The following is a 22,004-nucleotide window of genomic DNA, read 5'->3' as shown; positions in this document are numbered from 1 at the left end:
AACAAAAGTGGGAGGATTGATTGAATCCATGAGTTTGAGACCAGCCTCAGCAACATGGTGAGATTTCGTCTCTACAGAAAAATCAAAAGGCCAGGTTCAGTAGCTCATGCCTGTAATCCCAGCACTTTGGGAGGCCGAGATGGGAGTATCACTTGAACTCAGGAGCTCAGAAACAGCCTGGGTAACATAGCAAGACCTTATCTCTATACGAATAATTAAATAAATAAATAAAGTAAAAATTAAAGAAAAATTTAAAAATTAGCCAGGTGTGGTTGTGCACGCCTACAGTCTCAGCTACTCAGGGGGCTGAGGTGCGAGAATCCCTTGAGCCCAGGAGGTTGAGGCTGCAGTGAGCCCTGTTTGCACTACTGCACTCCAGCTTGGGAAACAGAATAAGACCCTGTCTCAAAAAGAAGAAAAAGAAAGAAGAAAGAAAAAAGAAAAGAAAAGAAAGGAGGGAGGGAAGGAGGGAAGGAAAAGGCTTTAGCTTTATCTCTAATGTTTGAACTTTTTACCCTGAGAACATAAATCCTGTCTTCCTTCAGTCATCAAAATAAACAAATTTCAAGGGTACCGTGTCCTCTCCCCCTACCCTGGAATGTGTCCTGACTCTTCTACTCCACACTGGCGCATAAAGAGGTATAAAATGACCCTCCTGTTGGAGGCCTTGGAGATAGTTGGTTCTGTTCCACCATGATTCCATCCAGGCTACCTTCAGGGAAAGTTTTGACAACTTTGGGCTATCAGTACCCTACATAGATTAGTGATGGGGTCCTCACTGTCAGAGGGTGATCCAGCTTCAAATCCCATGTTAGAGTCTGTTTGTTAGGACCACTCCTGGGACTGATTGCCTGAGCTTGAGTCACCTGGAAACAGGCCCTATGGAAATTTGTGCACAAGCAGTTTAGCGGGGCGTGCACTTGAGAACGACACTTGCAAGTGTAAGAAACCAGAATATTATATCCCAAAATATGCCACTGTGGCATAAAAATTATTTCGAGCTAAAGGCAATTAAAAAACAGCAAACAGGCTGGGTGTGGTGGCTCACACCTGTAATCCCAGCATTTTGGGAGGCTGAGGCAGGTGGATCACTTGAGGTCAGGAGTTCGAGACCAGCCTGGTCAACATGGTGAAACCCCATCCCTACTAAAAATACAAAAAATTTAACTGGGCATGGTGGTGGGCACCTGTAATCCTAGGTACTCGGGAGGCTGAGGCAGGAGAATCACTTGAACCCAGGTGGCGGAGGTTGTGGTGAGCCGAGATGGCGCCACTGCATTCCAGCCTGGGCGACAGAGTGAGACTCCATCTCCAAACAAAAACAAAAGCAGCAAACACAGGAAAAGCTTTCTCTACCCTTCCCCTTTTTTGCCTAAAGGCAGGCATAGAAATTCTGCTTTACTGGAGACCACTCGAGACTTACCAGCCCAGAGAGGGCACCAGAGGAATCTACAAACCTTCCTTCCTCCTTTAGTGTTCTCCCAGTTTCCCACCCTTAAAAGCCTACAGCCACTTACTTTTTTCCTATCTCTTATCTACAACTTTATTGGTCTTTTTTGACCATGCTATATAAGCTGGAGATCTTGGTCACATATTGAGTTACTTTTTGTTGAAGGGCAGCTGATGAGGTTTGGCAGGGTGGTGGGGGTCAAAGCAGACACCAGACCACCAGGCAAGGACAAGAAGGACATGGCAGCCGTGTTTTCTAAAGCCTTGACTGGTGGGAAAAAAGGGACCGAATTGTGTTTGGAAATAAGAGAATTTAGACTGGGCGCACTGGCTCATGCCTGTAATCCCAGCACTTTGGGGGGCCAAGGCACACAAATCACTTGAGGTCAGGAGTTCAAGATCTGGCCAACATGTTGCAACCCCATCTCTACTAAAAACTACAAAAATTAGCCGGGCGTGGTGGCACATGCCTGTAATCTCAGCTACTCGGGAGGCTGAGGCAGGAGAATCGCTTGAACCCGGGAGGTGGAGATTGCAGTGAGCTGAGATCACGCCATTGCATTCCAGCCTGGACAACAGAGTAAGACTGTGTCTCAAAAAAAAAAAAAAAAAAGAAAAGAAAAGGAAATAAGATAATCTAAATTGCGGTGGCTCACGCCTATGGCAGAAGGATCACTTGAGCAGAGGAGTTTGAGACCAGCCTGGGCAATGAAGTGAGACTTCATCTCTACAAAAAATAAATTTAGCTGGACGTTGTGATGTTGCTGTAGTTCCAGCTATTCGGGAGGCTGAGGGGGAAGGATTGTTTGAGCCCAAGAGTTTGAGGCTGCAGTGAGCTATGATTAAGCCATTGCACTCCAACCTGGGTGACAGAGTGAGACCCTGTTTCTAAAATAAGAGCATTTTAAAAAACATAATCACCATATCATTGTCACCTTTAATACATGTAATAATTCCTTAATGTTATTTAATATCTGATTATTGAAATTGGTTGGTTTAGGGTGCAGTGGTTTACACCTGTAATCCCAGCACTTGAGCTCAGGAGTTCGAGACCACCCTGGGCAGCATGGCAAAACCCTGCCTCTACTAAAAATACAAAAATTAGCCAGGTATGGTGGTGCGTGCCTGTAGTCCCAGCTACTTGGGAGTCTGGGGCATAAGTATTGCCTGAACTTGGGAGGCAGAGGTTGCAGTGAGCTGAGACTGCACCACTGCACTCCAGCCTGGGTGACAGAGTGAGACTGTCTGAAAAAAAAATTTTTTTTAATTAAAAAAATAAGAAATTGGTTGGTTTGTTCAAATCAGAATCCAAACAAGAGCCACCCACTGCAATTAGTTGTGCTTCCAAGTCTCTTTTATTCTACAACAGTCTTCTCATCTTTTTTTTTTTTTTTTCTGAGACGGAGTTTTGCTCTTGTTGCCCAGGCTGGAGTGCAATGGTGTGATCTCGGCTCACCACAACCTCCACCTCCCGGGTTCAAGCAATTCTCCTGCCTCAGCCTTCCCGAGTAGCTGGGATTACAGGCACGCACCACCATGCCTGGCTAATTTTGTATTTTTAGTAGAGATGGGGTTTCTTCATGTTGGTCAGGCTGGTCTCGAACTCCTGACCAGAGGTGATCCGCCCACCTCAGCCTCCCAAAGTGCTGAGATTACAGACGTGAGCCACCGTGCCCAGCCAAGTCTTCTCATCTTTTTTAAAAACTGACATTGATTTGCTAGGGAAGCCGGGTCTTACAGAATATTCACCTGGATTTGGCTGAGGGGGTGGTTAGGGTATAGCGTCTCCTATTCCTCCATGCGATGCACTTCCTGCACTTAGCTCTAAAGGCTGGACTGTATGCAAATGCATTCAAATTTGTGACCAGAATTCTTCACAGGGCTATATTTGTCACCCCAAGTTTGATGACACTGAGATTGGTCAATGAAGTCAGCCTGCTCCCTCCATCAACCTGAGCTTCTGCCTCAAGGTCTCAGTGTTCATTTATGATCATTGTCATAGGAGTCGGTAAAATGATGGTTTTCTGATTCTATTATTCCTCTTGCAATGAACTGTATAAATTCTATAAAGAACTTTCCCTCATTGGTTATGTGGTTTCACTAAAATATAGTTTGTATGGAAAGGGGACCTTTTGTGTTGGCTCCTGGGAACTTCTTTTTCCTTTGGATTCTTTTCTTTTTTTTGAGATGGAGTCTTGCTCTGTCACCCAGGCTGGAGTGCAATGGCACGATCTCAGCTTACTGCAAAGTTCACCTCCCAGGTTCAAGCAATTCTCCTGCCTCAGCCTCCTGAGTAGCTGGGATTACAGGCATGTACCACCACACCCAGCTAATTTTTGTATTTTTAGTGGAGACGGGGTTTCACCATGTTGGCTAGGCTTGTCTCGAACTCCTGACCTCAGGTGATCTGCCTGCCTCAGCCTCCCAAGTGCTGGGATTACAGGCGTAAGCCACCACACTCAGCCTCCTTTGGTAATTTTTTGTTTAGTTTGAAATAAGACTTACAGAAAAGTTGCAAGGCTAGTACAACAGACTCCCATCTGCCCTTCACCTGGATTCCCCAGTAGTTAGCATTTTACCACATTTGTTTAATTATTTTTCTCTCTCATATATAGGCATACATATATATATCATTTTAGCCACTTGAGAATGAATCACAGTGTCCTTTTCCTGTAAATATTGTAGTAAAGAACAGAACATACTGTTAAATAATCACAAGCAATGATCAATATTAGGAAACTTATATTCATACAATTCTATTATTTAATCTATGAGTGTATTCATACTTTGCCAGTTGACCAACAATGTCTTTAATGTTAAAAAAAAAAAAAAAAAAGTCTGTTCCAGGATCTAATCCATGATTAAACACTGCATTTATCTCTGTCTCTATAGTGTCACTTAATGTGGAATAGCTCCTCAGTCTGTCTTTTGTGACCTTGACATTTCCTAAGAGTACAGGCCAGTTATTTAATAGAATCTGTGAACTTGGAACAAATTTGTCTTTGATAATTTCGTTGCTTTCTGACAAAACAGGATGCCCACACCCCTGTACATTTCCTGGTCCTGATTCTCAACGACCATTTCTTGCATGGGAAAGAAATGGGACCTGAGGCCAGGCAAGGTGATTCACACCTGTAATCCCAGCATTTCGGGAGGCCGAGGCGGGCGGATCACCTGAAGTCAGGAGTTTGAGACCAGCTTGGCCAACATGATGAAACCCTGTCTCTACTAAAAATAAAAAAACTAGCCGGCCGTGGTGGCAGGCATCTGTAATCCCAGCCACTCAGGAGGCTGAGGCAAGAGAATCGCTTGAACCTGGGAGGTGAGGTTGCAATGAGCCGAGATCACGCCACTGCACTCCAGCCTGGGTGACAGAGCAAGATTCTGTCTCAAAAAAAAAAAAAAAAAAAAAAAAAAGGGACCTGAATCCTGATGATAGTGCTATTGATTGGGGTGAGATGCAAGTGGGGACAGGGGTCGCAACCAGCTGAGCATCCCGGGACTGCCTCTCCTCCAGCCCTGGAGACTCCTCATTCTGGGGAATGGCAGCTTCGGGCTAGTCTCTGTGGATGAGTTTCTCAGATGCCTGGGTGACACCAAGGTAGAGCGGGGGACCTGCAGACCTCGTTCCCTGCATGGCTCTGGGTGTGGCTCATGCAGGATAACCCTCAAATTTCCTCCTACTCGTTTTTTTTTAATGACAGATTTTATTGCATTTTAGGGCTTGAGAGGTTCAATTGTTTTTCTTATCTACTATTATTGATTTACTGTAACCGCCAGCAAGGCAAACACAAAATTTGGGGCATCCGCTTGCTGTCAAGGAAGTGTCAAAATATGTGATAAACATAGGGTGACTCAGCAAAACAACTCAGACTCTAATTACATGGTGAATGCACCGTGCCGCAGAGGACTTGCCCTGTCCCAGGCGATGCGGGTGGCTGCTCATCCATGGAGGCGATTGTTCTTGGCAGGTCCTTCCTGCAGGGATGGATGCAGGGCAGAGGGTTACTGACTCACAGGGAATGGCTGCACTCACTGGCAAAATCCTCCCTGTGATTTTTGTGAATGTTCTCACAGAAGAAACTGCTAAGTGATCTTCAGTCTCGGGGCTAGACTCCTACTACTATGGGATTCCTGGGCCACAGCTCCCAAGGAAATGGGGAGGCTGCAAGAAAAGGTCAACAACAGGTTGTTGCACCTTTGGCTTCTGAGTGTTCCAAACAGAAGGGTAGCAGAAAGTGCTGCAGGGCTGTCTGAGAAGAGGGCCTCAGGACAGAACTGTCAGTGTCAGAGAAGAGGCGGACTGGGGACATCAAAGGAGAAGGGGAAATATATCCAGACAGGAGTCTAAGTGCAGTTGTTTTCTTGAGAAGCCTCACCTCATTGAGGTATCAACATGAAACCATTTTTTCTTTCTTTTTTTTTTTTTTTTTTTTTGAGATGGGGGTCTGGCTGTGTTGCCCAGGCTGGAGTGCAGTGGGGTGATCTTGGCTCACTGCAACCTCCACCTCCTGGCTTAAACCATCCTCCCACCTCAGCCTCCCGAGTACCTGTAGTAAGGCACACACCACCATGCCTGGCTAATTTTTGTATTTGTAGAGATGGGGTTTTGGCCGGGCATGGGGGCTCACCCCTGTAATCCCAGCACTTTGGGAGGCTGAGGTGGGCAGATCACTTCAGGTCAGGAGTTCAAGGCCAGCCTGTCCAATGTGGTGAAATCCCATCTCTACTAAACACATAAAAATTAGCTGGGCATGATGGCGGGCACCTGTAATCTCAGCTACTCGGGAGGCTGAGGCAGGAGAATCGCTGGAACCCAGGAGGTAGAGGTTGCAGTGAGCCAAGATCACGCCACTGCACTCCAGCCTGGGTGTTGGAGTGAGACTGTCTCAAAAAAGAAAAAAAAAAACAAAAAACAAGAGATGGAGTTTTGCCATGTTTCCCAGGCTTGTCTTGAACTCCTGTGCTCAAGCGATCTGCCTTCCTTGGCCTCTCAAAGTGCTGGGATTCCAGGCATGCGCCATGGTGCCCAGCCCATTTTCTGTTTTCTAATCACTGCTTCTAATCACTCTATGCCAGTTCCTGTCAGTCCCTTAGCAATATCTTGGGCAGATTCATCACTTTAGCCTGGTAAAGCTCAGGCCAGCCCTGTTTCAAGCCCCACTCGCATATCTGGTTCACAGTGCTTCACCTCCCCTTCCCAGCACAAGCTGGGAGAATGAGGAGATTGGGGAGTGGACCTGGTCTGGTTCTGTGATACCTGCTGCCTCCTCTCTTTACAAGGTCTCGCTTCATAGCTGCCCTGGTGTGGAGAGCAGGAAATGGAAGTGGTCAGGACACGGAAGAAGACAGCAGAGGTGTCTTAATGTAGCTGGCTGTAGGCCCAAGGTGAGGAGGCCCCAGATCCAGCTGGACTTGGTTCCATCTGTTGCTGCTGGCCTCTGAGGATAGGGTGGACTCTGCATAGATGGTGTCCCCTCTTTAACGAAGCCCTGCTCAGAAAACCCAGCCTAGTCTTCCCTGGCCCCACCAGGAAATCTACTTTCCAATCTCCAGAGGGAGGGCCCTATTATTTGCTTCAGAGGCCACCTGGACAGCGTGTGAGCCCTCCTTCCTCTCAACTTTGTGCTTCTTCCTATGGAGACATCGAGGCTTTTCTGCACTTTCCAAAGGTCACGGGAGATGGCCTGGGGGTGCCCCCTTCTTGTTCCTCAATTCAGACAAGGTTTTCGAACGCTGCCAGCTTGGGCCATGCTGGTGGATAGGTAGACTGCCTTCAGCAATCACAGCACTGTCAATACTTGATTCCATTTCTAAATCTGTTTCCCAGGCTGGTCTGGAACTCCTAAATCTGGGCCACAAGCATAAAAGAAGCTGCATGTAATTAGTTTGCTTATTTCCATAGACCTGTTTGTTGAAATGGAGTATTCTACTGGCAAATCGTCACATAGAAAAAGAGGTGGGTACAAAGGGCCCAGATGGAAAGCCTGAAGAAAAAAACAAATGATTTTTTGGTCTGATTTGGGTAGAAATGATATTCTGAAGCAGAATATCAGTTGCAAAGAGATCATTATCCTCACTCCCTAAGTAAATATCAAGGGGGCAGACATTCTCTTCATCTTGGATGATTTTCACAAGCTGTATACCTCTGGGGATATTGACAAAGACATTTTCAACAGAACAAAAATCAGTGATAATTATAGCTTGTGGCCTTTGAAGCAAAATATAATGAGACCTATCAAGACACACCAAATCATTTATACCCCTTTTAAAATCAGTAAGAAGGCTACTATGTCCAGGACAATAGCAAACTAGGGGCCTCAAAACACATGTTTTTGGCCAGGCACAGTGGCTCATGCCTGTAATCCCAGCACTTTGGGAGGCCGAGGTGGGCAGATCACCTGAGGTCAGGAGTTCGAGGCCAGCCTGGGCAACATGGTGAAACCCTGTCTCTACTAAAAATACAAAAATTAGCCAGGCATGGTGGCAGGCACCTATAGTCACAGCTGCTCGGGAGGCTGAGGCAGGAGAATCACTTGAACCCAGGAGGTGGAGGTTGCTGTGAGCCGAGATTGCGCCACTGCACTCCAGCCTGGGCAATAGAGTGAGACTCCGTTTCAAAAAAAAAAAAAAAAAAACGAGAAAAGAAATCTGGTTGTTTAAGAGTCTGGGACCTCCCCCTTCTCTCACTCCTGCTTTCTCCATGTGATGCGCCTGTTCCCCTTTGCCTTACGCCATGACTGTAAGCCACCTGAGTCATGGTGGTCCTGTACGGTCTGCAGAACCATGAGCAAATTAAACCTCTTTTCTTTATACATTACCCAGCCTTTATAAATTTCTCATGGCTTACTTCCTTCTTTTACCTGGTCACTTCCTCAGAGAGGCCTTCCCTGACCACAGCTCTTACTCTATGCTTCATTTTTCTTATTTATTTATTTATTGAGACAGAGTTCCACTCTCTCGCCCAGTCTGGAGTGCAATGGTTCGATCATAGCTCACTGCAGCCTCCAACTCCTCAGCTCAAGCAATCCTCCTTCCTCAGCCTCCCCAGCAACTGGGACCACAGGCACGCGCCACCACATCCAACCAATTTTTAAACTTTTATGTACAGATAGGGTCTTACTATGTTGGCCAGGCTAGTCTCAAACTCCTGGACTCAAGCGATCTTCCTGCCTCGGCCTCCCAAACTGCTGGGATTACAGGCGTGAGCCTTGGCACCCTGCCACATTTTTCTTCATAGCATGGATTATTATCTGTTTAATTGATTCTCCACTATCTCTGTTCTAAGAGCTTACCTCAATGAAGGCAGGACTGCTATATTTTGTTCATCACTATGTCCACGGCACCAATAATGCCTGGTGTTGGAGAAATAATCATTAAAAATAAGTCTCCTGCTACTCCAGAAAACTTCTCCACAAAGGCGGCTTCAGCATAACAGCTAGTATTATTGTTACTACCTTTTAATATGGAGCGCTTCACAAATTTGCATGTCATCCTTGCACAGGGGTCATGCTAATTTTCTCTGTATCATTCCAATTTTAGCATATCTGTTGCTGAAGCAGGCGCAGCACAGGTTATTAATATTGCAGGCTGGCTAAGTGCAATGTGGTCATTAATTTTCAACCCTTCCTCTCTGGGAACTGGTGGCCAGGGTAGAGTTTTCCTGCTAGAATCTCATCCTCTGCCTTTCGTGTGCTGATGCCCTGTGTTACTCCGTGAGCCTCACTGGTCAGGTAGGGAACACCGGATAGGGAACCTTCCAGTACTTGAGCTGGCCAAGTGCCCCTCCTCTGTGTCTCTACTGACCCCGTGTGTTTTCTGTCACTCACTGACACAACAGTTTACAGTACTTACCCCAGGAGTCAGTATATAGTAAACTCTTAGGAAATGTGAACTGAATTAATTCACAGGCAAAATCTTTGAGTTCGTGTCACATGTCTTTTAGATTGCACCCGTTACCACAATACTGGGCTGTGGTGTAGGCCTCCCTTGCTATCAAACTCATTCTTCCAAAAGGAGAGTATATGGGAAGGTGGAAGGACTTCCCATGTCCCAGGAAATGGTTGGCTATAATCTTAGAGAATGAACTAGGGCCCGGGCATGGTAGTTCATGCCTATAATCCCAGCGCTTTGGGAGGCCAAGCTGGGTGGATCACCTGAGGTCAGGAGTTTGAGACCAGCCTGGCCAACATGGTGAAACCTCTTCTCTACTAAAAATACAAAAATTGGCTGGGCGTGGTGGCACACGCCTGTAATCCCAGCTATTTGGGAGGCTGAGACAGGAGAATTGCTTGAACTCAAGAGGCAGAGGTTGCAGTGAGCCAAGATGGCACCACTGCACTCCAGCCTGGGCAACAGAGCGAGACTTCTGCCTCAAAAAAAAATAAAATGAGGCCAGGCATGGTGGCTCATGCCTGTAATCCCAGCACTTTGGGAAGCTGAGGTGGGCGGATCACCTGAGGTCAGGAGCTCAAGACCAGCCTTGCCAACATAGTGAAACCCCATCTCTACTAAAAATACAAAAATTAGTCAGGCATGGTGGCATGTGACTGTAGTCCCAGCTCCTTGGGAGGCTGAGGCAGAAGAATCGGTTGAACCCAGGAGGTGGAGGTTGCAGTGAGCTGAGATCATGCCACTGCACTCCAGCCTGGGTGACAGAGCGAGACTCTGTCTCAAAAACAAAAAAGAAAATGAACTAGGGTTCTTTGGGCATTATTAGAGCCTTAGGAGAACAAGAAACATGGCAGTTGTATTCAGAGACCAAAGAAATGTTGTCAGACAAATCTATCAGGGCCTGTCTGACTTTCTCAGCTACCTGAAAGAACAGCTGCTGGCCCAGGCACAGTGGCTCACGCCTGTAATCCCAGCACTTTGGGAGGCCGAGGCGGGCAGATCATGAGGTCAGGAGATCGAGACCATCCTGGCTAACACGGTGAAATCCCGTCTCTACTAAAAATACAAAAAAAATTAGCCGTGCATTGTGGCAGGTGCCTGTAGTCCCAGCTACTGAGGAGGCTGAGGCAGGAGAATGGCGTGAACCCGGGAGGCGGAGTTTGCAGTGAGCCGAGATTGTGCCACTGCTGCACTCCAGCCTGGGCGACAGAGCGAGACTCTGTCTGAAAAAAAAAAAAAGAAAGAGAGAAAGAGAGAAGGGGTGGGGGGAGAGGGAGAGAGGGAGGGAGAGAGAGAAAGAAAGAGGGAGGGAGGGAGAGAGAAAGAAAGAAAGAGGGAGGGAGGGAGAGAGAGAGAGAGAGAAAGAAAAAGAAAGAAGGAGGGAGGGAGGGAAAGACAGACAAGAAAGAAAGAAAGAAAAGAAAAGAAAAGGAAAAGAAAAGAGTGAGCGGGCTGCTGCAGCCCAAAGGGACCTCAATCAGCCGTCCAGCCCAGGCTCAGTCTTCCAAGTCAGCTACACCTGCCAGTCACGACCATCCAGGAGGTAGAACGGTCTGTCAGGAGGAAATACCAGAAAGCTCACTTAATATTGAGTCCTTGCCTAGGGCACCTTAATCGTCTACTCCTTTATTAAACAACAGTCACAAATTAACTTTTTTTCTCTTTTTACCAAATGGCATTATTTCTGCCTTTGTGTTACTGTGCAAATGTTCTAAGAAATAGATATGCCTGCTGAGCGTGTTACAAGGACAAATATTGCAGTTTTAGGAGCCAGGGGCATTGTTAGAATTGTTGGAAACAAGAAAAAAGAAAATACTGGCCGAAGAGGAGCATAAAACTATCTCACCTTTATACTTGGACAAGAAGAGTGCCATTCCTGGACTTCGCTCTTTAGAGAGCCCCAAATCACAAATGTACAAATGCAAAATTACTAAAGAACAACAGGCACCTGGCTGGGTGTGGTGGCTCACGCCTGTAATCCCAGCACTTTGGGAGGCTGAGGCGGGCAGATCACGAGGTCAGGAGATCGAGACCATCCTGGCTAACACAGTGAAACCCCGTCTCTACTAAAAATACAAAAAATTAGCCGGGCGTGGTGGCGGGCGCCTGTAGTCTCAGCTACTCGGGAGGCTGAGGCAGGAGAATGGCGTGAACCCAGGAGGCGGAGCTTGCAGTGAGCCGAGATCGCACCACTGCACTCTAGCCTGGATGACAGAGCAAGACCCCATCTCAAAAAAATAAAAAATAAAAAAAGAACAACAGGCATTTATGTTGCTTGGATCTGGTGAACAGTGATAGTGCAGCACAATCTAGAGCCTTCAGCACTGGCATTTATGACTCACACTGTTCAGGCCCCAGAGAAAGGCTTCTCCACATCACTTGCCCTATGTCTTCAAAATCAAAGATGACAGTGTCTGGATGCTATCTAGATTTGTGGGTTCTTCAGAGGCAAGCACTGACTCAAGATACGGGAAGAATTTGAGCAGCACAGGTGCTTGGTAATAAAAAGGACTAATTAATTAGCTTGTCAATTCCTACTTTCAGAGAGCAGAAATACAATTGATTTTTGCATAACAAAACACATTTTCCTACTCTTTTTTTTGAGACAGAGTCTCGTTCTGTTGCCCAGGCTGGAGTGCAATGGCACGATCTTGGCTCACTGCAACCTCTGCCACCCGGGTCCAAGCAATTCTCCTGCCTCAGCCTCCCAAGTTGCTGAGATTACAGGTGCCTGCCACCATGACCGGCTACCTTTTTTTTTTTTTTTTTTTGAGACGGAGTTTTGCTCTTGTTGCCCAGGCTGGAGTGCAATGGCGCGATCTCGGCTCACCGCAACCTCCGCCTCCTGGATTTAAGCGATTCTCCTGCCTCAGCCTCCCAAGTAGCTGGGATTACAGGCCTGCACCACCACGCCCAGCTAATTTTGTATTTTTAGTAGAGATAGGGTTTCACCACGTTGGCCAGGCTGGTCTTGAACTCCTAACCTCAGGTGATCTGCCACCTCGGCCTCCCAAAGTGCTGGAATTACAGGCGTGAGCCACAGCGACCGGCCACATTTTCCCACTTGTATTGATTGTCCAATTCCTGATTCTGGAGGTACTCCCAAATCAGTGCAATATTTGTCACAGTTCTAAAGAATATTTTGCGGCCATGCATGGTAGCTCACACCTGTAATCCCAGCACTTTGGGACACCAAGGCATGAGGACTGCTTGAGCCCAGGAGCTCCAGACAAGCCCGGGAAACATACTGAGACTCTGTCTCTACAAAAATTTAAAAAATTAAATTAAACTAAATTTGGCAATAGTAAAATCCTCATATTGCTCCTAGGTTTGGATAAATTGGATCTAGACATAACGTGTGAAATGTGATGCCATTTCTTTATGTTGGCAACTAGATGGACATTGAACAATAAAATTGTGGACAGTTCATTTTTTATAAAAATACTTTTACAGGCATACCTTGTTTTATTGCATTTCACTTTACTGTAGTTTGCAGATAGATAGTGCAATTTTACAAACTGAAGGTTTATAGCAAACCTCCATCAAGTAAGTCTATCAGCCTCATGTTTGCAACAGCAAGTTCTCACTTCATGTCTGTGTCACATTTTGGTAATTCTTGTGATATTTCAAACTTTTTCTTTCTTTTTTCTTTTTTTCCTTCTTTTCTGCTTTTCTTTTTTTTTTTTTTTTTTTTTGACAGAGTCTTGCTCTATCGCCCAGGTTGGAGTGCAGTGACGTGATCTCGGCTCGCTGCAACCTCCACGTCCTGGGTTCAAGGGATTCTTTGACCTCAGCCTCCCCAGTAAATGGAACTACAGGTGCATGCCACCATGCCCGACTAATTTTTATATTTTTAGTAAAGACGGGGTTTCACCATGTTGGCCAGGCTGGTCTCGAACTCCTGACCTCAAGTGATCTGCCTGCCTCGGTTTCCCAAAGTGTTAGGATTGCAGGCATGAGCCACTGCACCCAGCCACCAAACTTTTTTTTTTTTTTTTTTTTTTTTTTTTTTTTTTGAGATGGAGTCTCACTCTGTTGCCCAGGCTGGAGTGCAGTGGCATGATCTTGGCTCACTGCAACCTCCACCTCCCAGATTCAAGTGACTCTCCTGCCTCAGTCTCCCGGGTAGCTGGGATTACAGGTGCGTGCCACCATGCCCCACCGATTTTTTGTATTTTTAGTAGAGATGGGTTTCACGGTGTTAGCCAAGATTGTCTTGATCACCTGACCTCGTGATCCGCCCACCTCAGCCTCCCAAAGTGCTGGGATTACAGGCATGAGTCACCACGACCAGCCATATTTACTGAATATTTTAAGCCCACTGTTGAGACCTACTGCTAAGAAGAAAAGACTTTTTTGAAAATATTACTGCTCATTGACCATGCACCTGGTCACCCAAGAGCTCTGATGGAGATATACAAGGAGATTAATGTTTTCATGCCTGTTAACACAATGTTTATTCTGCAGCCCATGGAATAAGGAGTAATATTAACTTTCAAGTCTTATTATTCAAGCAATATATTTTGTAAGGATATAGCTGCCACAGATAGTGATTTCTCTGATGGATCTAGGCAAAGTAAGTTGAAAACCTTCTGGAAAGGATTCATCATTTTAGAAACCCTGAAGAACATTCATGATTCATGGCCAGAGGTCAAAATATCAACATTAACAGGAGTTTGGAAGAAGTTGGTTCCAACCTTGGTGGATGACTTTGAGGGACTTAAGACTTCAGTAGAAGAAGTCACCGCAGATGTGATGTAAACAGCAAGAGAAGCAGAATTAGAGGTGGAGTCTGAAGATGTGGCTGAGTTGCTGCAATCTCATGATCAAACTTCTACAGATTAGAAATTGATTCTTATGCATGCACCAAGAGGGTTTCTTGAGATGGAATGTACTCCTGTGAACACTGTTGAAATGAAAACACCCCCACTGGCTGCTCTGAAAAGCCATCTTTGCATTGTTCCTCGTCTGGCTCCTTGGTTCCTCCTCTGTGGACTCCGGCAGCTTTATCACCAGAGTCCTCGAATTCTCGCTTCCTTTTTAATCCTCTGCATCAGATCACTGGCATGCCCCATCATGTCAGATGCAGCCATAGACACCAGCTCCAAGATCACCACCAAGGACTTAAAGGAGGAGAAGGAAGTTGTGGAGGAGGCAGAAATGGAAGAGATGCCTCTACTAATGGGAACGCTAGTGAGGGAAATTGGGAGCAGGAGGCTGACAATGAGGTAGATGAAGAAGAGTTAGAAGGTGATGGTGAGGAAGAGGATGGAGATGAAGACGAGGAAGCTGAGTTTGCTACGGGCAAGTGAACAGCTGAAGATGATGAGGATGATGATGTCAATACCAAGAAGCAGAAGATTGATGAGGACAACTAGACAGCAAAAAAGGAAAAATTAAACTAAAAAAAAAAAAAAATGGCTGCGACCTAGTCATCCTCCACTTCCCATCTCTGAATCCAAACGTAGTCACCTTCAAGTAGAGAGACCGCCCACAGATGACACGCACTCTCCACCACCCAACTCAAACCATGAGAATTTGCAACAGGGGAGGAAAAAAGAACCAAAACTTCCAAGGCCCTGCTTTTTTTCTTCAAAGTACTTTAAATGCAGCCATAAAAAAGAATGAGTTCATGTCCTTTTCAGGGACATGGATGAAGCTGGAAGTCATCATTCTCAGCAAATTAACACAGGAATAGAAAATCAAACACCGCATGTTCTCACTCATAAGTGGGAGTTGAACAATGAGAACACATGGACACAAGGAGGGGAACATCACACACCGGGGCCTCTTGGGGCGGGGGTGGGGGGTCGGGGAAGGGGAGGGAGAGCATTAGGACAAATACCTAATGCATGCAGGGCTTAAAACCTAGATGACAAGTTGATAGGTGCAGCAAACCACCATGGCACATGTATACCTATGTAACAAACCTGCACATTCTGCACATGTATCCCAGAACTTAAAGTAAAATTTTTAAAAAAAAGACTAATCTTATTATAGGAATATTACTATGATTATTAGTATGAATTCACCTCCATAAAAATACTTGAAAAGGAAATTTGTGTTTTTTACTTACATTTTATATTTTTGTACATATTGTTAGGGTCAGCCTTTTTTTTTGTTTTTTTTCTTTTTTTGTGAGACGAAGTTTCTCTCTTGTCACCCAGGCTGGAGTGCAGTGGCGCTGTCTCAGCTCACTGCAACCTCTGCCTCCCAGGTTCAAGCGATCCTCCTGCCTCAGCCTTCCAAGCAGCTGGGTTTACAGTCATAAGCCACCACGCCCAGCCTAGGGTCACCCATTTTTAATGATCTCAGATAACCAAACCAACCTTTGGAGCGTTCTCTGTCCTACTTCTGACTTTACTTGTGGTGTGACCATGTTCACTGTAATCTCAAAGGAGAAAAAAAAAACCTTGTTAAAAAAAAAAAAGACAACAGAAAAACAATCTTATTCTGAGCATTCCAGTAACTTTTTTGTGTATGTACTTAGTTTGTATGAGATGGTTAAAAAGGCTAAAGATAAAAGATTTCTTTTTTTTTCCTTGTTTGTCTATGAAGTTGCTCTTTTTGTTTTTGTGGGTTTTTTTTTTTTTAATTTTACAAAAATTAGCCAGGTGAGGTGCCGTGCGCCTGTAATCCCAGCTACTTGGGAGGCTGAGGCAGGGGAATTGTTTGAACCCGGGAGACAGAGATGGCAGTGAGCTGAGATCGCACCACTGCACTCTAGCCTGGGTGACAGAATGAGACTCCATCTCAAAAAAATAAAATAAGATAAAGCAAAATAAAATAAAATAAGACAGCAGTAAAGCTTGCTGCATAGATTGAAAGTTTTCTCTGTAACGTGATGTTTGATGCCATTTTGCCCATCCACATTAGAAATTCTTTCAAAATTGAAGTAACTCCTCTCAAACCCTGCTGCCGCTTTATGAACTAAGTTTATGTAATATTATTTATTCTTTGTTTTCATTTCTTTTTTTTTTTTAGAACAACTCAGCAAAATAAAATTCCTGTTTGTTGGACAACATTGTTTCACACGTATATGTTTCTTTTGTGTGCAACAGCATTATGTCTAAAATACCAATGTACATCTGTTAATTTTAAAACACTTTATAGGCTGGGCGCGGTGGCTCACGCCTGTAATCCCAGCACTTTGGGAGGCCAAGGCGGGTGGATCACCTGAGGTCAGGAGTTTGAGACCAGCCTGGCCAACATGGCGAAACCCTGTCTCTACTAAAAATACAAAAATTAGCTGGGCGTGGTGATGGACGCCTGTAATCCCAGCTACTTGGGAGGCTTTGGCAGGAGAATCGCTTGAACCCAGGAGGCAGAGGTTGTAGTGAGCCGAGATTGTGCCACTGCACTCCACCCTGGGCAACAGAAGTTAAACTCAGTCGAAGGAAGGAAGGAAGAAGGAGGGAGAGAGGGAGGAAGGAAGGAAGGAGGGGGAAGGAAGGAAAGAGAGAGAAAGAAAGAAGGAAGGAAGGAGAGGGAGGGAGGAAGGAAGGAGAGGGAAGGAAGGGAAGGAAGGAAGGGAAGGAAGGAAAGAGAGAAAGAAGGAAGGAAGGAAGGAAAGAAGGAAGGAAGGAAGGAAGAAAACATTATGGTGTAAACATACATAAAAAAAATTTCTGTTACTCACTTTGCTGCAATTGCAGTGGTCTAGAATCAAACTCACAATATCTCCAAGGTATGCTTTTAAAATATTTAATTACATTTTCAAAATCAAATGTAAAATTTCAGTTTTATTTAAGTAACTTTGACTTAAAATTCGCTACATAACTTTTATATGCTAAAACATATGTGCAGGGACAAGAGCGACTTTATTTTAAACGCTAATCTGCCTGACCGACCCTGAGTCCAAGAATACCTTCCAAATGTGTAGTTGATGTATTACTCTTTAGGTAGGAACACCTATTCATTTTAACTTTCACTTTTCCTCCAAGACAATGTGAGATGCTGTTGCAGACATCATAGGTGTAGTGATACTCATAGCCACCTACAAATTCCTTCCAGAGCACATATACTTTTCCCCAAGATAGAAGCCCTAGATTTGAGGGGTTGCATTGCAGAGATCTACGTGTCTGCAGCCCCCCAAGACCATGCTTTTCTATCTGTAAATTTACCCAGTAAATCATCCTATGCTGACAAACTGGATTTGTCTGCCTCCTCCTCTGGTTGATTGGCTCCTTCAGCATTTGGAGGTTGCTTTGTAGATATGGCTCTTTCTTGCAACAATAGGCCACGTGGCCTTCTTTTATGCTCATATCAGTTCACCACAAGAGTTATGGGTGGACTGTCTGAGATGGCTATGTGAGGAACTCAGCAGACCTTTCCCTACAAAACAGCCATTTAATTGGTGAAAATTATTTGTTTGTTTGTTTGTTTGAGACAGGGTCTGGCTCTGTCACCCAGGCTAGAGTGCAGTGGTGACACTCCACTCACTGCTCACTGCAGCATCTCAGCTCACTGCAGATTTGATCTCCCAGGCTCAAGCGATCCTTCCACCTCAGCCCCTCAAGTAGCTGGGACTACAGGTATGCACCAACACGCCCGGCTAATGTTTGTACTTCTTGTAGAGGAAGGGTTTCACCATGTTGCCTAGGCTGGTCTCAAACTCCTGGGCTCAAGTGATCCTCCCACCTCAGACTCCCAAAGTGCTGGGATTACAGGTGTAAGCCACTGCACCTGACCTACCTAATTGGTGAAAATTATTTAAATAATTAAAATAAAATGATGTTGTCCTAAGGACATACAGCAAATGAAGAAATATTTATTCAAGAAAATCTCCTGAATCCCAGTAAGAATAAAGAGTCTGTGGCACCTGAGTCACATCCCACTCCTATCTTCTTCCCAAGCAGGTGTCGCTTCCCAAGAAAATAGGGGGCTCCCTCTGTCTCCACTCCAGGCTGCAGTTTCACTCTAAGAAGGGCGTGTCACTGGTGTCTCTCATCTCTTCCAGCTCTGTGTTGCAAAAACTGTATTCCATGCAGGTGTGGTCAAGAGGGCTGGGGCTCCCTTCCCCGACCCAGACCCCACTTGTAGGGTGGAAACTCTGTACCAGACACAGTGATTAAGAAACTCAGCAGAAGGCCGGGTGCGGTGGCTCACACCTGTAATCCCAGCACTTTGGGAGGCCGAGGTGGGTGGATCACGAGGTCAGGAGATTGAGATCATCCTGGCCAACATGGTGAAACCCTGTCTCTACTAAAAATACAAAAATTAGCTGGGCAGGTTGGCACGCGCCTGTAGTTCCAGCCACTCGGGAGGCTGAGGCAGGAGAATCGCTTGAACCTGGGAGGCAGAGGTTACAGTGAGCCAAGATCGTGCCACTGCACTGCAGCCTGGTGAAAGAGCGAGACTGTCTCAAACAAAAAAAGGAGAAAAGAAAGAAACTCAGCAGAAACATCAGAAATTGTACACTCTGCACACAAACCAGGAAATAGGCTTCATAGAATTAGTTCAGAATTAAATAAACAAATGCCCAAACAAAGAACAGTTCCACCAACAAGCCCCAATGTAGTGGGGAATTCAGCATCTAGAGTTGCTACAATATATTATCTAAAATGTCTGGTTTTCAACAAAAAATTATGACACGCAAAAAAACTGTGACAAATACACAGGAAAAGAAGTCAGGCAATAAAAAGTGCTTTTGAAGGGACCTAAATGTTGGACACATTGGAAAAAGACTTCAAAGCAGCTATTATGAATATGTTTTAAAAATCGAAGTAGACCAGGCACAGTGGTTCACGCCTGTAATCTCAATGCTTCAGGAGTTCTAGGCAGGAGGATTGCTTAAGGCCAGGAGTTCAAGACCAGCCTGGGCAACACAGTGAAAACCTGTTTCTACAAAATATATATATATTTAAATAAATTAGCCTGTAGTCCTAACTACTAGGGAGGTTGGGGAGAAAGGATCACGAGAGGCCAGGAGTTCAGGGTTACAGTGACCTATCATTGCACCACTGCACTTCAGCCTGAGTGACAGAGCAAGACCTTGTCTCCAAAAAAAAAAAAAAAAAAAAAAAAAAAAAAAAAAAGGTTTTAATGTAAACCATGTTTAAAGAATTGAAGAAAGGCATGATAATAATGACTCATGAAATAGAGAATGTTAACTAAAAAGATAGAAAAAAATTATTAAGTAAATGGAAATTCTGAAGTTGAAAAATAAATAATCAAAATGAAAAATTCACTAGAGGGGCTCAATAGTAGATTTGAGTTGGCAGAAGGAAGAATCAGCCAACGTGAAGACAGATTAATAGAGATGAAGAACACTAAGAAAAATAATGAGTAAAAATGAACAGAGCCTCAGAGAAATGTAGAATACTGTTAAGCACACCAACATACTCATCCTAGGAAAGAATGCTCAAGTGGCAAAGATAGAGAGAAAAAAATATTCAAACAAATAATACCTGAAAACTTCTGAAATTTGTTGAAAAATGCTAATACATAGATCCAAGAAACTCCAAGTGAATAAATGCAAGGAGACCCATACAGACACATCATAGTCAAAATATTGAAAGCCAAACATAGAGAAAAATCTTGAAAGAAGCAAAAGAAAAACAATCTAAATTACTTTGTGCTCATGCACTTGCCTTTTGAATTGGTTATTATATCTGCCTGGTCCTCTCATGAGTAGAATCAAATCTTTAGCACATTTTTATGTCTTATGTCTATTTGAGTAATGATTTTACCTTTTACTGAAAATTATCTTTTAACAACTCTCATCTGCATATAAGTTCTCACATGTCCCATCAGCTGAGGTATACTGAAGTTCAAAGACTAAAGTTAAAAGTTTTAGTTTAAAAAGGAGAAAAAGTTTTTGCCATTGAGCTTAAGAGAATAAAATAAAATAATAAAAAGGAGAGAAAGGTAGATCTTACCAAACACAAAATTGTGATGATGTTTAAAAAATAATTGGCAGCTGGGCGTGGCGGCTTCCAGCACTTTGGGAGGCTAAAGTGGGGTCGCTTGAGACCAGGAGATCAAGACCAGCCTGCACGACATAGCAAGACCCCTCAATCTCTACAAAAAAAAATTTGCCAGGTGTGGTGGCACCTACCTGTAATCCCAGCTACTTTGGAGGGAGGCTGCCGCAGGAGGATCTTGTGAGTTCAGGAGTTCAAGGCTTCAGTGAACTATGATTGCACCACTGCACTCCAGCCTGGGTGACAGAAAGAGGCCTTGTCTCAAAAAGCAAAAACAAAATAATTGGAAAGTCAATTTCTCCTAAAACACACACTTCTCTGGATCCCGCATTCGGCCCGGGCACATGCCACAGCAGCAGTGGGCTGGAACCTGAGAACCAGGAAACTAGGACTCTGGATTATCCTGCCACACCAGCTGGCCTCAAGGTCTTCAAGTTCAACCTGCCTCTGATGTGGTGAGAGGGACAGATTGTCCACAGTAGCTCAGCTTGCACCCAGGAGCTCAACTGGATCTCCATGCCCTGCGGAAGGCAGCGAGCACTGACAGCCAGTGCCTTCTTCAGAACATAGGGCGTGATGAAAGAGATACTCTGTTTATTCACACCAGTACTGTGGGTAAGAAAATGCCTTTTCACTGTGCACTTATTTACATAGCGTTGCAAGCAGGCACCAGGATAAAGGAATATGTACAGAATATGTACATGTCAAGTGCATAAGGGAACTCAGGATAAGGGGCCAGTTAGGACAAAGAGTTATGACTTGATACAGATCAATTCAGAAAATGTTTATAGAGTTAACATATGAGCATTTGTAGGTTAGGCACGGTGAGAGAGAAAGAGAGAGGCTGAGTCAGTACTATGTTTCTCCTTGCTACCAGCCCATGCCTTGAAACAGTGCTGTGAGTTGCAGTGTACAGTAGGGGATAAAGGAAACCATCAGTCGTCTGTATTACCCTCAGCTGCTCAGACATATGTTCCTGCCTTTTTCATCCTCCCTGAGGAAGGTGGTTTAATCATTTATCGGTGCATGCCATGGGTGAAGACCAAGAGCCTTGTGTACAGAGCTGAAAACTATACGTTAGGAGAAATGCCCACTGCCAGGTATGAACAGTGAGCCCAGGCCCCAAAACCTCTCCCACAGTTCAACACCCTGGACAATATTTTTATAAAATTACTGACCCACAGTACTTTATGGAGGGCTGCTTCTCTGAATTTTTAAAGTTTTCTACAAATGGTCTTGATGTTTTTCCTCTGAGGTGTACTTTCTTTTCCAAGAATTATGTGGGTTTTGTTTGGCATTGCTTTGATCAAGATAGAGTTAATGATTTCTCGTAGGTGCTACTAAGCAGTGGATACAAATGCAATTGGCCAGGCGCGGTGGCTCACACCTGTAATCCTAGCACTTTGGGAGGCCGAGGCGGGTGGATCACGAGGTCAGGAGATCGAGACCATCCTGGCCAGCATGGTGAAACCGTGTCTCTACTAAAAATACAAAAATTAGCCGGGTGTGGTGGTGGGCACCTGTAGTCCCAGCTACTTAGGAGGCTGAGGCAGGAGAATCACTTGAGCCCAGGAGGCAGAGGTTGCAGTGAGCCAAGATTGCGCCACAGCACTCCAGCCTGGCAACAGAGCGAGACTGTCTCAAAAAAAAAAAAAAGAAAGAAAAATGCAATTACGGCCAGGCATGGTGGCCGATGCCTGTAATCCCAGCACTTTGGGAGGCTGAGGTGGGAGGATC

General features: G+C 44.9%; 1 non-coding gene across 1 annotated transcript; it reads right to left on the bottom strand.

Moving 5' to 3' along the window:
* Positions 1-8,908: 8,908 nt before the first annotated feature.
* On the bottom strand, positions 8,909-9,011 carry LOC112129866 (U6 spliceosomal RNA). The gene has a single exon (XR_002912203.1). It is a non-coding gene; the product is annotated as a U6 spliceosomal RNA (small nuclear RNA).
* Positions 9,012-22,004: the final 12,993 nt, after the last annotated feature.

Source organism: Pongo abelii, chromosome 19, assembly GCF_028885655.2.
Source record: "Pongo abelii isolate AG06213 chromosome 19, NHGRI_mPonAbe1-v2.0_pri, whole genome shotgun sequence".
NCBI lineage: Eukaryota > Metazoa > Chordata > Mammalia > Primates > Hominidae > Pongo > Pongo abelii.
Note: the sequence above shows the minus strand (reverse complement) of the source record. Positions and strands in the feature narration are given on the sequence as shown.